Below are 17,761 nucleotides of genomic sequence, written 5' to 3'. Positions count from 1 at the left end.
GGTTAGGTTACAGGAGGGGAAGGTTAGGTTACAGGAGGGGAGGGTTAGGCATTAGGCGGTGGGTTAGGTTACAGGAGTGGAGGGTTAGGTTACAAGAGGGGAGGGTTAGGCACTAGGCGCAGGGTTAGGTTACAGGAGGGGAAGGTTAGGTTACAGGAGGGGAGGGTTAGGCACTAGGCGGTGGGTTAGGTTACAGGAGGGGAGGGTTAGGCACTAGGCGGTGGGTTAGGTTACAGGAGGGGAGGGTTAGGCACTAGGCGGAGGGTTAGGTTACAGGAGGGGAAGGTTAGGTTACAGGAGGGGAGGGTTAGGCACTAGGCGGTGGGTTAGGTTACAGGAGGGGAGGGTTAGGTTACAGGAGGGGAGGGTTAGGCACTAGGCGGAGGGTTAGGTTACAGGAGGGGAAGGTTAGGTTACAGGAGGGGAGGGTTAGGCACTAGGCGGAGGGTTAGGTTACAGGAGGGGAGGGTTAGGCACTAGGCGGAGGGTTAGGTTACAGGAGGGGAAGGTTAGGTTACAGGAGGGGAGGGTTAGACACTAGGCGGAGGGTTAGGTTACAGGAGGGGAAGGTTAGGTTACAGGAGGGGAGGGTTAGGTTACAGGAGGGGAAGGTTAGGTTACAGGAGGGGAGGGTTAGGCACTAGGAGGGGAAGGTTATGTTACAGGAGGGGAGGGTTAGGCACTAGGCGGAGGGTTAGGTTACAGGAGGGGAAGGTTAGGTTACAGGAGGGGAGGGTTAGGCACTAGGCGGAGGGTTAGGTTACAGGAGGGGAAGGTTAGGTTACAGGAGGGGAGGGTTAGGCACTAGGCGGAGGGTTAGGTTACAGGAGGGGAGGGTTAGGCACTAGGCGGAGGGTTAGGTTACAGGAGGGGAAGGTTAGGTTACAGGAGGGGAGGGTTAGACACTAGGCGGAGGGTTAGGTTACAGGAGGGGAAGGTTAGGTTACAGGAGGGGAGGGTTAGGCACTAGGCGGAGGGTTAGGTTACAGGAGGGGAAGGTTAGGTTACAGGAGGGGAGGGTTAGGCACTAGGCGGAGGGTTAGGTTACAGGAGGGGAAGGTTAGGTTACAGGAGGGGAGGGTTAGGCACTAGGCGGAGGGTTAGGTTACAGGAGGGGAAGGTTAGGTTACAGGAGGGGAGGGTTAGGCACTAGGCGGAGGGTTAGGTTACAGGAGGGGAAGGTTAGGTTACAGGAGGGGAGGGTTAGGCACTAGGCGGAGGGTTAGGTTACAGGAGGGGAAGGTTAGGTTACAGGAGGGGAGGGTTAGGCACTAGGCGGAGGGTTAGGTTACAGGAGGGGAAGGTTAGGTTACAGGAGGGGAGGGTTAGGCACTAGGTGGTGGGTTAGGTTACAGGAGGGGAGGGTTAGGTTACAAGAGGGGAGGGTTAGGTTACAAGAGGGGAGGGTTAGGCACTAGGCGGAGGGTTTGGAGGTTAGGATTATAATTACTTTCCGCCAGAAGTCACGTAGGATTCATTGGAAGTCCTATCGATGTCACAGCTGGAGCCACTGGACCCACCGTACCAGGTATGTCATCACTAGCTCACCAGCGGTGTCCTGTTGACATTTCATCAGTGTTGACATCATGATTGTTGACAAAATAATATACCATATAAGTAACAGCAGCAACGGCATAACAAGTATTATAATAATATACAGTATAAATACGTCATGACGGCAGCGTGCGATAAGCAACGCGTAACTGATTATCCAATGACTGGCAGCTGTCTTATCTGGCGTCCCTCCACTGCTCACGTGGCACAGACACGGGAGACCTGCTGCCGCCTTGTGCCGCAGCAGATTCACCCATAAAATATGTATTTCTTCTCTCCGACACACATGCCGTCAGCCTGTTCTGCTCCTCTGCCCCATCCTCCGTTGTCATACGCTGGGGCGCAGGAGGGCGATATCTGCGGCACACGTGTACGGTGAATTGAGGCGATTTCTGTCTATGGAGATATACACACTGGGCCTAATTCAGACCTGATCGCAGCAGCAAATTTGTTAGCAGTTGGGCAAAACCATGCTGCACTGCAGGTGGGGCAGATGTAACATGTGCAGAGAGAGTTAGATTTGGGTGGGGTGTGTCCAAACTGAAATGTAAATTGCAGTGCAAAAACAAAAAGCAGCCAGTATTTACCCTGCACAAATATAACCCACCCAAATCTAACTCTCTCTCTGCACGTTACATCTGCCCCACCTGCAGTGCACATGGTTTTGTCCACCTGCTAACAAATTTGCTGCTGCGATCAGGTCTGAATTAGGCCCACTATGTACAGTATCCGCAATGGCTGCCTATAGCGTGATTTTCTTATTGTAATCTGTAACCTCATTCTCAAACACTATTCTCTTAAACACAGATTTTATTGCGCTCTCTGGGGTTTGTGCCTCTGGAAAACCCTCCAGCTCTTTAATAAAACACGAAGTCCAGAAATAGACGTTGGCTGTGTTGGATAGAGGACGGGTTGTATTGTGTAGCGCAGGATAACGCAATAGGGGGGGATTTTCTCCAATAGAGGCGAGCGTTTCACTGTGGCTTTAGCCTCCAACCTCCCGTTCTTATTCACCGTCCTCTATTGTATGTTACATCTCACGGCTCAGTCCTGCACTACCGGTTTATATTGAAACTTACGCCGTTCAATGTCTCGGAGAGCTCTGCAATTAAAGCATAGAATAGATAGCGAGGACTTGGATTGCGATCGCAGTCTTAGTGCCGTCAGGGGGTGGTGGTGGGGCGTCGTTGCAGCGTTTTGTGGACGACGTTGGGGTGTGTGGTCCGGACATCGTAGGCGTGATCGGGCAGTTTGCGGGGAGGGCTGCGGCGCTGCATGACGTCGCACGCAGCCGCTGCGACCCAAAAACATGGCGGCCCTGCGCCTGCCTAGAGGCAGGGGGTTACCCTAAAGAGGCGAGCACTTAGCTGTTTAGCGAAGCACTCACATTTTAGCGGGGAGAGGAAGGACCTGGCACGCGGGACAGTCTTGCTCCCCCGTATGCTAGTGGAAGGAGCTGTCGTTTTGTGACTTTTCGCAAAACTATGACTCATGCTGAATTAGGCCCTCTGTCCGATATGGGGACCGTCTGGCCGCTACCTCCTGGCAAGACTGACCGCTCGCATAATATAAGCCAAGCATTTCTGAAAGTTTTTGGACCGTTTTATCGGCGTTTGGCCAAAACGCTCATACCTACACACTAGAGAATAAAGCAGACCCATCACCTGATCATTGCCAAATCGGCCCAATCATTGTATAGCGTGTTCCTAGTCTATCTTCCAGCCAACAGAAGTAACTTCCCTCACATCTCTCTGATAATATGACAATACAGACATATGTGCCTACTCTCCCGAAACCTGTCGGATTTTTCGGCTAGTCCCCACGCATTCCCGGAAGAGTGGGCACCCCTCCCAATTACTAGTGAAGCAGGCAGAATGGGTAAAATAATATTGGGAATCCGTGGTCTGTGAGGAGGGGGTGGGGTCTAGTGACTAGATTTAATGATCAAGTCACTTAGGCCCTGCCCCTTATTCACATATGCATGAGTCGCAGCATTTTGTCATGAAGGGGTTGAGCCTAATGATGCACATAGTCCAGCTCCGCCCCTATCGCCGCCCACCTGCACCTCCTCTCTGGGCTTCTCCTGGAGAGGAAACTAGAATAATAGCTACGTAGGCTCCTCAGACTCGCTGCCTCGCGTTAGGCCTCATTTTAAACTGTCCTATTTCCTGAGATCAAATCTGCCTCCGTCCAAACCATGTTACATGGATCTACGGAACCCGGGCGGAAAGTACGTCTTATACAGAGCATTAATTCATGCAATTAAAGGGGGGATTCAATTGACGGCGGGAAATAGGGGGGGGGGGGAGAAATGTAGCTCTGGGTTTTTCCTGCAGCCGCAGGGTTTTGCTATTTCATTGCAGGACTGGAAATGAGACGCGGCGATTTATATAGACTGCGTCTTTTTTTCACGCACCCCCAGGTAATTAGTCCTGGAGGGGAGGGGTGCCACCGTGGTCCCAGAGCAAGACCTGATGATTTTCCCTACAAATAAAGTATTATGGAAAATCACTAGGACTTGCTCTGGGACCCTGATGGCACCCCTCACCCCCAGGACTAATTAGGCAATTGGAAGATTCCAATTAGCTTAATTAGTCAGTAATTACTCACCTTCCAAACTGGTGTCTTCTTCATACCAGCGTCGAAACCCAAGTCTTCTGCAATAGTGGTGTGTGTGTGTGTGTGTGTGTGTGTGTGTGTGTGTGTGTGTGTGTGTGTGTGTGTGTGTGTGTGTGTGTGTGTGTGTGTGTGTGTGTGTGTGTGTGTGTGTGTGACCCCTACCCGGCAGCCCTCCTTCCTAGTGGGAAGATGGAGTGGAAAGCCCGCAACCATTTTTTTTACACACCTTTGGAAATCCAAAATTGGGCTTGAGGTACTCTAGGTTATTTTTATCTCGCTAAACCTCGCACCCAATTGAATTCCCCCCATCGTGTTCGTCCTAACCAGACTTTCACTCTAAACATGTGTTGAGAACACAGCGACGAGACCAGTAGCCTTTATTCCCCTGCTGCTCCCCTCTGCCAGTCCGCAGAACCTGTGGAAATCATTGGTGTCCCGGATTACAGGGATATTACGTCTGGCCTAGATATGACAGTACATATTGTATGCCAGATTTAACAGCCTAGGAGGATTCCCAGGTAGGACCATTCAGGAGCTCCCCAGATGTATTCACGCGATGGTAGTGACTAGGAGCAGAGCAGGCGCATCTGCTAAACCTGCAGAGACGGGCGCCTCTTTTAAGCAAAGGACGCCCAATTTATTTCCAGCTCTCCCTAAGGCCCTCTGAACAGAAGGTGGGACACAGAAATCTGAGAAGGCTGGGTCTCCTTTCTCCAAGATCATCGGGCCATCAGTATATAGGACAGATAGAGATCGCAGCACATTCCCACATGTCATGCAACAGACACCCGTCTCTCCGACGCAAATTACATTATATCTTCCTAACCCAATCGTGACTCAACAGTTCTCGGGAAAATCTCATTTCTGTGATTTTATCTGGTTAGAATACGGCTGGGAACGCGAGAGGCGACACCACAATTCATTATCTTAGGAAACTAATATGTAACCCAATAGGTTATAGGCTTCCTGAAGGCGACTTTCTAAGATCAAAGCAAACAGAGTCTAAAGTCAGCAGCGAGGGGGAATTGTGTGCCTGTAAGTACAGTACATATAAAGTATATTTAGTGCCCTGCCGTTGTAGTGGGTAGTTTGGCCACTAGAGGCATTGTTCCATTGCAATCACGTGGCCTTGAAAGACGCAAGCACTTGCGCAAATCCAAGTCTGTATTTTTCAATCGCCAGTAAATTAAAAGGCAAAAGCAGCTTGGTTATGCCATTGGGGAGATTTATTTTTCTTGTTCCATGGCGGAAATAAGTGAAATTATTTTTACTGTCACCGCCATAAGCAAACTAGACTGGTCTCTGTATCATAATAAATATTTACTGCCACAAGGGGGCGATGGATCACCCATCCATAATGTTTTATAGGCCTGGTGTACAGACTCCTGTTTATGTTCTGAGTGGGAGGTGGAAGGGAACCAGTTTCTTTTTGTATGTGAGAAGCATCTGTTCTTTTATGTGGCTCAGAGTATTGGGAAATCTATTCAGTAATAAGTAAAGTCTGCAGTCCTAGGACGGGTTCCGCCATGATGGTGACTCTTTCCCAGGTTCTGCACTATGCCTTCTGCAACCAGAGGAAAAGAGAGTACTATATACACAGGCAATGGGGGGTCATTCCGAGTTGATCGCTCGCTAGCAGATTTTAGCAGCCGTGCAAACGCATTGTCGCCGCCCACTGGGGAGTGTATTTTAGTTTTGCAGAAGTGCGAACGCTTGTGCAGCCGAGCGCCTACAAAATGGTTTTGTGCAAAACAAGAGTAGCCCTGTAGTTACTTTTCGTGTGCGTTGATTCTAACGACGGAGGGATGGCTTTTGACGTCACACCCCCACCCAGCGAACGCCCAGCCACGCCTGCGTTTTTCTAAGCACTCCCTGAAAACGGTCAGTTGACACCCAGAAACGCCCTCTTTCTGTCAATCTCCTTGCGGCTGGACGTGCGATTGGAATAGTCGCTACAACCAGTGCATAACCACAATGGACTGTGTACCCGTACGACGCGCGTGCGCATTGCGGAGCATACGCATGCGCAGATTAGCCGTTTTTTTCACTGATCGCTACGCAGCGATCAACGGCAGCTAGCGATCAACTCGGAATGACCCCCTATATGTCTTGTATTACACATGGCTGCTACCAGAGCAGTTATCTATTACATAAAGTCATTGAGTTAGGATGTGGGGTGGACGTCCACTGAAACATGGCAAGTGGCAGTGAGCAACTTCTGAATCATGAGCAGATAAAGCTGTTCTTTTTTCATTTAAGAAGATGTTAGCAGTACAGAACCAGCTCCTTACTGGTGCAGTAAGTGTGACACACACTCCAGTAAATGCCGGGTTACGAAAATGCAATAAAACATTGTAAATGAATATACAGTGCCCCCCCCCCCCCCCCAGCGCCTCCGTCTTTCCACAGAACAAAGCCCTCTCGGAGGTGAGATAGAGATCTGATGAGGTATTATACTGCTGCCGGGCGCTGACTATAGCCGCACACCTGTACTATAATGTATGGGATGTGGAATTTGCATGTGTGTGCCGCGGTTGGATGGCTGCCATTCATCCTTTCCTTTCTCTCTCTCTGCCTTTATTCCCGCACAATCACTCAATGTCACACTGAGTAAACACCGAGCACCTTTTCTTTCCTCCGGCATAAAACACTGAGAGGTGACACCTGCTGTGTGAGGCTTCTGTTCCAGCCCTGACAGACATCATCCGCTGCTAATTGATTGCGGGGTGAGCCGGCCGCAGGTTGCCCAGTCCGGGGCTGCGGCTATCCCAGTAATACCTGTAGAGGAATAAACATAAAGGGGAGATTCGGATATGTGTCATGGAAGGCACACAGATACTGTTGAATGGATAAGATCTTGGTGGCAGGATAGGAAACAGACAGTTGTAGTAAATGGAGTGCAGTCAGAGGAGGGAAATGTTACCAGTGGAGTACCCCGGGAATCTGTACTTGGACCAGTGCTTTTTAATATCTTTATTGGTGACATTGCAAATGACATTAAAGGGAAAGTATGCCTTCTTGCAGATGACACAAAGTTATGCAACAGGGTAGACACACACAGGAGGGGTAAAACAAATGATTGAGGATCTACGTAGACTAGAGGAATGGTAGTATTAATGGCACAAGTTGGATGCTTGGCTGCATAGGGAGAGGAATCAGTAGCAGAAAGAAGTAATAATGCCACTGTATAGACCAGGGGTGGGGAACCTTTTTTCTACCGAGGGCCATTTGGATATTTATAAAATCCTTCGGGGGCCATACAACCCTGCCCCCCAGTAGGTCTGCCCCTTAGAGGTACTGTGTGTGCGCACGCACCAAAAAAAAAAATGGGTGTGGCCAATTAAAATGGGACGTGATGCACATATGCCCCCAATAGTGCAGTGCCAGATCCACAATTGTCCCCACAGTGCCAGGTATACAGATGTCCTCACAGTGCCAGGTATACAAATGCCCCCACAGTGCCAGGTATACAAATGCCCCCACAGTGCCAGGTATACAAATGCCCCCCACAGTGCCAAATCCACAAACACCCCCACAATGTCAGGTATACAAATGCCCCCACAGTGCCAGATCCACAAATGCCCCCACAGTGCCAGGTATACAAATGCCCCCACAGTGCCAGGTATAAAAATACCCCCACAGTGCCAGGTTTACAAATGCCCCCACAGTGCCAGGTTTACAAATGCCCCCACAGTGCCAAATCCACAAATGCCCCCACAGTGCCAGGTATACAAATGCCCCCACAGTGCCAGGTATACAAATGCCCCCACAGTGTTAGGTATACAAATGTCCCCCAGAGTGCCAGGTATACAAATACCCCCCACAGTGCCAGGTATACAAATGCCCCCACAGTGCCAAATCCACAAATGTCCCCACAGTGCCAGGTATACAAATGCCCCCACAGTGCCAGATCCACAAATGCCCCCACAGTGCCAGGTATACAAATACCCCACAGTGCCAGATCCACAAATGCCCCCACAGTGCCAGATCCACAAATGCCCCCACAGTGCCAGGTATACAAATGCCCCCACAGTGCCAGGTGTACAAATGACCCCACAGTGCCAAATCCACAAATGCCCCCACAGTGCCAGGTATACAAATGCCCCCACAGTGCCAAATCCACAAATGCCCCCACAGTGCCAGGTATACAAATGCCCCCACAGTGCCAGGTATACAGATGCCCCCACAGTGCCAGGTATACAAATGCCCCCACAGTGCCAGGTATACAAATGCCCCCACAGTGCCAAATCCACAAATGCCCCCACAGTGCCAGATCCAAAAATGCCCCCACAGTGCCCCGAACCCCCCACCCCACCACCACACTGTGCTGCTGCTGCTCCATCCGGCGGCGTTACTTGGGTGTCAGGACAGGGAGGAGAGCGTGGCTATGTCGGGCGGCGGCAGCGTGTAGGACTTCAAACCAACCGCTGGTTCGAGAGCCAATCAGAGCTCGCAGACCGGCAGCGGCAGCTCCTGATTGGCTGCCGGTCCGCGAGCTCTGATTGGCTCTCAAACCGGCGGCTGGTTTGAAGTCCTACACGCCGCCGCTGTCCGACATAGCCGCTCTCTCCTCCCTGTCCTGACAGCTGAGACACGCTGCCGGACTGAGCGGCGGCATGTCTCACTGAAGTCTCATTATGTATAGTTTGGAGAAGAGAAGGGAAAGGGGGGACATGATAGAAACTTTCACATATACCAAGGGTTTTACCAAGGGAAACATTCTCCAAATGAAGAGAAGCAATAGGACACGAGGACATGCACTGAGACTGGACGGGGGGAGGTTCAGGGGAAATATGAGGAAAAATAACTTCACAGAAAGGGTAGTGGACAAGTGGAATAGCCTCCCATCAGAGGTGGTAGAGGTGAAGACAGTAGAGCAATGTAACATGCATGGGATAGACATAAGGATATCCTTACACAGAAATAAGGATCAAACTTTGGGCCTAATTCAGACCTGATCGTTGTTGTGTGAAATCGCACAGCGGCTGATTATCGAATGACGGCGTATGCACCGCAATGCGCAGACGCGAGCCCAAACAGCGACAGAATGGTGCAAAAATTTTGATTGCAAGGTGATTGACAGGAAGCGGCCGTTTGTGGGTGATAAGTGGCCATTGACTGGGAGTGTTGGGAAAAATGCAGGTGTTCCCAATCGTTTACAGGGCGGGTGTGTGACGTCCGCTCCGGTCCCGATCATCCTGTGTGTATTGTACTGTAGGAGTAAGTCCTGGGCTGCGCACACACCGCACACACTGGGAAAACCATTCCATGGTGACGGATTTGCGGATGTCCGCTGTCTGGCGAAGTTTTGGCACGGCGTACGCATGCATTTGCACACTTGCACTGGGCTGATTTTAACTCTCTATGGGCGGCGGCTATCTGATCGTAGACCGCTGCAAAAACGCAGAGGAGCGGTCACGTCTGAATTAGGCCCACAGTTCTGCATGCTGCTAAACAAAAGCCGCATTACACAACGTTGGTTTCATTAGTGTAACATTGTAGCTCTACGTTACCCAATGTGGTATTGTGATTACAGGATGTGTCTCAATACAGCGCCTGGCAATGTAGGGCTGCTGTCGCGCATTGGTTCGGCCACAGTGCTACGAGCAGCCAGTTCTGGCACTTATTATTGTAGATGTCTATGAGCGTATACCTGTATTAAGGCTGATGTCGTTAAACCTGTTTCTTTCTACCTCAGTGCTGTAAAAAATAATAATTGGCGGTTGTATTATCACTAATTAGCTGATCCTGTGTAGCTTACCGTCTGCGGGAGATCTGATGAGTGAAAGTCGCAGTCACATGGAACAATGGCCCTCATTCCGAGTTGTTCGCTCGGTAATTTTCTTCGCATCGCAGCGATTTTCCGCTAATTGTGCATGCGCAATGTTCGCACTGCGACTGCACCAAGTAAATTTGCTATGCAGTTTGGTATTTTACTCACGGCATTACGAGGTTTTTTCTTCGTTCTGGTGATCGTAATGTGATTGACAGGAAGTGGGTGTTTCTGGGCGGAAACTGGACGTTTTATGGGTGTGTGTGAAAAAACGCTGCTGTTTCTGGTAAAAACGCGGGAGTGGCTGAAGAAATGGGGGAGTGTCTGGGCGAACGCTGGGTGTGTTTGTGACGTCAAACCAGGAACGAAACTGACTGAACTGATCGCAGATACCGAGTAAGTCTGGAGCTACTCAGAAACTGCTAAGAAGTGTCTATTCGCAATTCTGCTAATCTTTCGTTCACAATTTTACTATGCTAAGATTCACTCCCTGTAGGCGGCGGCTTAGCGTGTGCAATGCTGCTAAAAGCAGCTTGCAAGCGAACAACTCGGAATGACCCCCAATGTAGTGTCGTTTTACTGTGGTAGGGTTTAAGAAACATGGCATTTACCCTTTTCTCCTTGATTTGTTTTTTTTCTTCAGACCGCTAGTAATAAGTGATAATTCTTCAGGATTCCCACAGGATTCTACCATGGCAACCACAGTCACACGGCAAATGATGCCATGAGCAGAGAGGCTCTAGAATGCCTCTCTGAGCTCTGTCTTTGATGTGACATCCTCCTAGGCCCCTCCCCCTCTGCTTTTACATGGCACACTGAGATTCTGTGTCTGGCAGATAGACCATGGTAGGATTCTATCAAACATCACATTTTTAATGCCATACATCCCGCCACTTACCGCATGCATAGCGGCGCCTGTAAACGCCATATGCGCGAAGATTCGCATTTAAAATACCAAAGAACGGCTCTTCTGATAAGAACTGTCCATTCCTGTGTGAGGGCGTCCAGGTTTATGACCCGGCGGAGGTGTCCTTCTGCACATGTGCGGCTGTCCGCTGATGTTGGACTACGTAGTAGAGTTTTCGTATCCTGACCGCCGGCAAATTGACTGCGTACCGGTTATGTGATAGGTAACATACAGAGGTGACCCCCTAAAACTTCCCACATTTGCATGACGGAGCCTGAAGGATCGGGACACATCTCCTGAAATATTCTGCGCTGCTGTGATCATCCCAGTGATCTGATTGGCTGCAAGTTTTCCTGCCCACTGAAAACTGGCAAAATACTGGGTGAGCAGAAGATGAACACAGTACAGCGCTACGGCCGTGGTCAGATGCACTTAAAGAAATACAAGCCAACAATACCACCAATTATATTATATCATGTCTCCTCATGTAGATCAGCGGCACATATGGAAAATAAGTGACTCTATGGGGGTAATTCCGAGTTGATCGCAGCATCAAATTTGTTAGCAGTTGGGTAAAACCATGTGCACTGCAGGTGTGGCAGATGTAACATGTGCAGAGAGAGTTAGATTTGGATGGGTTATTTTGTTTCTGTGCAGGATAAATACTGGATGCTTTATTTTTACACTGCAATTTAGATTTCAGGTGGAACACACCCCACCCAAATCTAACTCTCTCTGCAAATTTTATATCTGCCCCACCTGCAGTGCACATGGTTTTGCCCAACTACTAACAAATTTGATGCTGCGATCAACTCGGAATTACCCCTATATACAGTGTTGCTGATAGTCTGTGGGTATATAGGGATATAGGAGCCTCCTCTCATTCCTAAGTGCAGGAGAGCTGAATTAATGCAGGGCACATAACCTGCCAGGGAGCTGCATGGGGGCAAATTTTCCCTCCTGCCCTCAGTGTACGTTCCTCCTCCTTCATGAAAGTGAGAAATGGCGGCTCCCATGGCGGGAAGTGTTATTATAGGGATCTCATCAGTGTGAGGTGTGGTTTAATATAACGCAGATTCTATTAGGTAAGTGGAGAATCTCAAGCTCTGCGCTAAATTAATTCTAACGTGCAGAACCCCTGAATGTGTGCAAGAAGCCAGAGAGTTATATAGTGGGAGGGGCAGGAGCCACAGCAGCACAGAGTATATCAGGAGATGAGGGGTTTGTCGGTGAGGACAGGGCTGCATGTGACAGGGGCAGTGACATGATGTGAGGAGGGGAATGGAGGCAGCAGGAGGCCACAGGCTGAGAGTTATATAGTGGGAGGAGCAGGGTCCCCAGCAGCACAGAGTATATCAGGAGATGAGTGATGTGTCAGTGAGGACAGGGCTGCATGTGACTGGGGCAGTGACATGATGTGAGGAAGGGAATGGAGGCAGCAGGAAGCCACAGACTGAGAGTTATACAGTGGGAGGAGCAGAGTCCCTAGCAGCACAGAGTATATCAGGAGATGAGTGATGTGTCAGTGAGGACAGTGCTGCATGTGACAGGGGCAGTGACATGAGGTGAGGAGAGGAATGGAGGCAGCAGGAAGCCACAGACTGAGAGTTATATAGTGGGAGGAGCAGGGTCCCCAGCAGCACAGAGTATATCAGGAGATGAGGGATGTGTCAGTGAGGACAGGGCTGCGTGTGACAGGGGAAGTGACATGATGTGAGGAGGGGAATGGAGGCAGCAGGAAGCCACAGACTGAGAGTTATATAGTGGGAAGAGCAGGGTCCCCAGCAGCACATAGTATATCAGGAGATGAGTGATGTGTCAGTGAGGACAGGGCTGCATGTGACAGGGGAAGTGACATGATGTGAGGAGGGGAATGGAAGCAGCAGAATCCGCAGACTGAGAGTTATATAGTGGGAAGAGCAGGGTCCCCAGCAGCACAGAGTATATCAGGAGATGAGTGATGTGTCAGTGAGGACAGGGCTGTATGTGACAGGGGCAGTGACATGATGTGAGGAGGAGAATGGAGGCAGCAGGAAGACACAGACTGAGAGTTATATAGTAGGAGGAGTAGGGTCTCCAGCAGCACAGAGTATATCAGGAGATGAGTGATGTGTCAGTGAGGACAGGGCTGCATGTGACAGGGGCAGTGACTTGATGAGAGGAGGGGAATGGAGGCAGCAGGAAGCCACAGACTGAGAGTTATATAGTGGGAGAAGCAGGGTCCCCAGCAGCAGGGCCGGCTCCAGGCATGTTCGACTAGAGCGGCCGCGCGGGGCGCCACTCTTACAGGGCGCCGCACGCTGCGGCCGCCATTTTCCTGCCTGGAGCCAGCCTCTGTGTGTCCGACTCCGACTCCCGGCCGCTTGTGTGCGCGCTATGCAGCGCGCTGTGCGGCGCCGGCGTCTGACGTTGGACGCCGGCGCCGCGCAGCGTGCATAGCGCGCACACAGTTTTGTTCCTCCGTCCGCGGCCCGCCCACAGCAGTATTCCCGGCTCCCAGCAGCACCGCAGTGTCAGTGACAGACAGGTAAGTTAAAATCTGTCTGGCACTGTGTGGGGCCGTTTATTTTTCTGGCACTGTGGGGGCATTATTTTTCTGGCACTGTGGGGGCATTATTTTTCTGGCACTGTGGGGGCATATCTGCACTGTGGGGGCATTATTTTTCTGGCACTGTGGGGGCATTGTTTTTCTGGCACTGTGGGGGCATATCTGCACTGTGGGGGCATTATTTTTCTGGCACTGTGGGGGCATTGTTTTTCTGGCACTGTGGGGGCATATCTGCACTGTGGGGGCATTATTTTTCTGGCACGGGGGCATATCTGCACTGTGGGGGCATTATTTTTCTGGCACTGTGGGGGCATATCTGCACTGTGGGGGCATTATGTTTCTGGCACTGTGGGGGCATTATTTTTCTGGCACTGTGGGGGCATATCTGCACTGTGGGGGCATTATTTTTCTGGCACTGTGGGGGCATTATTTTTCTGGCACTGTGGGGGCATATCTGCACTGTGGGCATTATTTTTCTGGCACTGTGGGGGCATATCTGCACTGTGGGGGCATTATTTTTCTGGCACTGTGGGGGCATATCTGCACTGTGGGGGCATTATTTTTCTGGCACTGTGGGGGCATATCTGCACTGTGGGGGCATTATTTTTCTGGCACTGTGGGGGCATATCTGCACTGTGGGGGCATTAATTTTCTGGCACTGTGGGGGCATATCTGCACTGTGGGGGCATTTATGTTTCTGGCACTGGGGGCATTTATGTATCTGGCACTGTGGGGGCATATCTGCACTGTGGGGGCTTTTATGTTTTGTGGCACGGCGGGCATTTATTTATCTGGCACTGTGGGGGCATTTATGTTTTGTGGCACTGGGGGCATTTATGTATCTGGCAGTTATGTATCTGGCACTGTGGGGTCATTGATGCATCTGGCACTGTGGGGGCACTTATGTATCTGGCATTGTGTGGTCATTTATGTATCTGGCATTGTGGGGGCATTTATGTATCTGGCACTGGGGGCATATCTGCACTGTGTGGCCATTTATGTATCTGGCACTGCTGGGGGGCATGTCACGTGTAGCTGGCACTGCTGGGGGGTATGTCACGTGTAGCTGGCATTGCTGGGGGGCATGTCACGTGTAGCTGGCACTGCTGGGGGGCATATCATGTAGTGTATCTACTAGGCATCTGTGGCTAGGCAATGTGTCTATCGTGCGCTGCCTGGCGCAAAGTGTCTATCGTGCGCTGCCTGGCGCAAAGTGTCTATCGTGCTCTGCCTGGCGCAAAGTGTCTATCGTGCTCTGCCTGGCGCAAAGTGTCTAACGTGCTCTGCCTGGCGCAAAGTGTGTAGGAGGTTCTACCTGGTGCAATGTGTATTAGCTGCACTACTATGTGGTGTAATGCGAATTGCCACTACTCTGTGGTCATGCACCTTCCCCACGAAGCAACGGCCCTAAATTTTTGCTGCGCGCCTTCGGCGCGCACTGTCCCTGCTTCAGCATGTGGGTGGAGGAGCACCAAGTATTACAGTATGTACATCATTTTGCCCTCCTTACTTAAAAATGTGCCCTCCTTGTGATCAGCACCCTGCCCTAAAACGTGAACACTATCATGTGTAGCTGGCACTGCTGGGGGTCTATTGTGTGTAGCTGGCACTGTTGAGGGGCATGTCATGTGTAGCTGGCACTGCTGCGGGGCATGTCATGTGTAGCTGGCACTACACTGGAGACATTGTGTGTAAGGAACACTACTGTGGCTGTTCTGCATAAGGCTGCTAATTGTGTGCATAGAGGGGGTGTGAAAAAATATATTTATTTATAGTTTAATAATATGAAGTTACGAGGCCACACCCACTTTCCCAGGAGGCCACGCCCACTTTTCACGAAGCGCGCGCGCCTTCGGCGCGCGCATAGGGGTTAGGGGGCGCTTTTACATTTTCTCGCACAGGGTGCTAGTAGGCCTGGAGCCGGCCCTGCCCAGCAGCACAGAGTATATCAGGAGATGAGTGATGTGTCAGTGAGGACAGGGCTGCATGTGACAGGGGCAGTGACATGATGTGAGGAGGGGAATGGAGGCAGCAGGAAGCCACAGACTGAGAGTTATATAGTGGGAGAAGCATAATCTCAGCAGCACAGAGTATATTAGATGTGTATTTTTTAATACGGAAGGCAGTGATCGGTCTCCCTACTTGTGTTATTGTGTAAGGACAATTTAATGTGACATGATGTGTTGAGGGGGGTGGAGATAATTTGTAAGTCAGAGGCAGAGTTAGATATTTGCAGGTCCCCCAACATTGATGAAAAGATCTTGATAAGAAACTTTTGTGTATCTATCTTGTTTGACTATACATTATCCTGGTTCTAGTTATCATTATGATCGTAGATGTGCTAAATTTAGCACATCTACAATCAGATCTGAATTCCCCACATTGCTGTAAAATGAATATATAAGGTCATTTAAGTTCCAGAAAATGGGCAGAAGGGGGCAGTATTAGGGTTGGTGGTTCACGATTCATTGTATTGTTCCCTTTAGCAGTCGTTTTGGGCTAATTGGCGGTATTCGGGTGGCTGATTGGAGTTTGTGATTGTGTGTGCAATATTAATGATGAGCATTTACTCCCATCCTCCTATCAGACACAATCACGAAAATCACAACCAATAGCATAAACAATACAACAGATAATTGTCCATCAGAGCAGACACAGAGTGACTGACAGCTTTGCAGACTTGCTGTGCAGAAATGCGTTGTGTGGTTGGTGGTATAATGGCCCTTTAACTGGACACAACCAGGCAGTTGGTTCAAGTACGCTCCGCTTCTTATCGTCTCAGGCATCGGTGCCAATTCTAAATACGAGCTGCTGACTTCTCCTTGTTGGCTGATGGCGTCTTGGCAGACGTTGCGTTGTTTCAGTCTGTTACATGCCTGGCAACACTCACGATTTTCCCAGAATAATTCCGTATTTAGGTGATGAAAAGGGGGCATGGTGTGCTGTGGTAATGGGTGGGGTGTAGGCGTTTGGGGCGTGGTGTGAGTATGCTGCTGCTATTATAGTAAATGCAATACTAATACAAGGGGGGGTATTCAATTGTTTGAAAAGTCAGTTGGGTGTCTGTTTTTTCCCCGATCTAATAGACAGAAAAAAAACAGACACCCAACCGACTTTTCAAACAATTGAATTCCCCCCATAGGCTTATCATACTCCGTGTAACAGATAACAGATGACACAACCTCGGGAAGCTAAATTCTTAGATTACCGCTTAGAAATGGAAATAAGAAACAATTTTTTAAACCTTTTAACTGATTTTCAGCTTAATTTCCCTGACGGAGAAACAATATTTTTCTGGTAATGCGCTTCGGCGTGAAACTAAGTGGTTCTGCCCTTAAGCCTCACCCCAGGACTACTACTGTATGTTCTAAAACCGTATTTCCTTATATTTCAGATGTTTTAGTATATAGTCAGTAGGTATCCTTTACTAAGCTTGCGTTTATGTGCGCAGCAAAGGGCGGCTTTCATGCTCAGTCTTGCGCTAGACAGATGAAAGTTGCTGATTGCTGTAGTTCAGCGCCAATGTTAATGCTCAACAGCAGTGTTGCAACGCTCCCGGAGTCACTGACTGATGTTCTGCCCGTTCACTTGCGCAGGATTGGAAGTAAATCAGCCGTACATTGGGGGTAATTCTGACCGGATCGTTGCTGTGCGTATTCGGACTGCGCAGAGACTGCACAAAATTAGTTTGTGCAGCTCTCCTGCACATGTGATCGCACACCTGAACAGCGATTTCCCCCTCCCCCCTGTATGCGGCGACTACCTGATCGCAGGGATGCAAAAAATGCACCCTAGTGATCAGGGGCCTAATTCAGATCTGTTCGCTCGCTAGCTATTTTTTGCAGCGCTGCAAACCGATAGACGCCGCCTATAGGGGAGTGTATTTTAGCTTTGCAAGTGTGCGAACGCGTGTGCTTCCGCCTTGTACAAAAACATTTTGTGCAGTTTCTGAGTAGCTCTGACCTTACTCAGCCGCTGCGATCACTTCAGCCTATTCGAGCCCGGAATTGACAACAGACACCCGCCCTGCAAACACCTGGACACGCCAGCGTTTTTCCAACCATTCCCAGAAAACGGTCAGTTGCCACCCACAAACGCCTTCTTCCTGTCAATCTCCTTACGATCGGCTGTGCGAATGAATTGTTCGTAAGAACCATTGCACAGCAACGATCCGCTTTGTACCCGTATGACGTGCCTGTGCATTGCGGTGCATACGCATGCGCAGTAGTTACCTGATCACTGCGTAGCGAAAAACGCTAGCGAGCGAACAGACCAGAATTAGGCCCTAGGTCTGAATTAGGCCCTTGGCTCAAATGAGCACGCGGACAATTGACTTAGTTTCGGTTGAAATGCGCATGCG

General features: G+C 50.0%; 1 protein-coding gene across 3 annotated transcripts in view; it reads left to right on the top strand.

The window, feature by feature from the left end:
• Positions 1 to 17,761, top strand: part of GARNL3 (GTPase activating Rap/RanGAP domain like 3) — a 429,083-nt gene that overhangs the window by 90,399 nt on the left and 320,923 nt on the right. The gene's annotated exons all lie outside the window — the stretch shown is intronic.

This window comes from Pseudophryne corroboree, chromosome 8, assembly GCF_028390025.1.
Source record: "Pseudophryne corroboree isolate aPseCor3 chromosome 8, aPseCor3.hap2, whole genome shotgun sequence".
Classification (NCBI taxonomy): Eukaryota; Metazoa; Chordata; class Amphibia; order Anura; family Myobatrachidae; genus Pseudophryne; species Pseudophryne corroboree.
The sequence above is the reverse complement of the archived record's forward strand: the minus strand, read 5'-3'. Positions and strand labels throughout refer to the sequence as shown.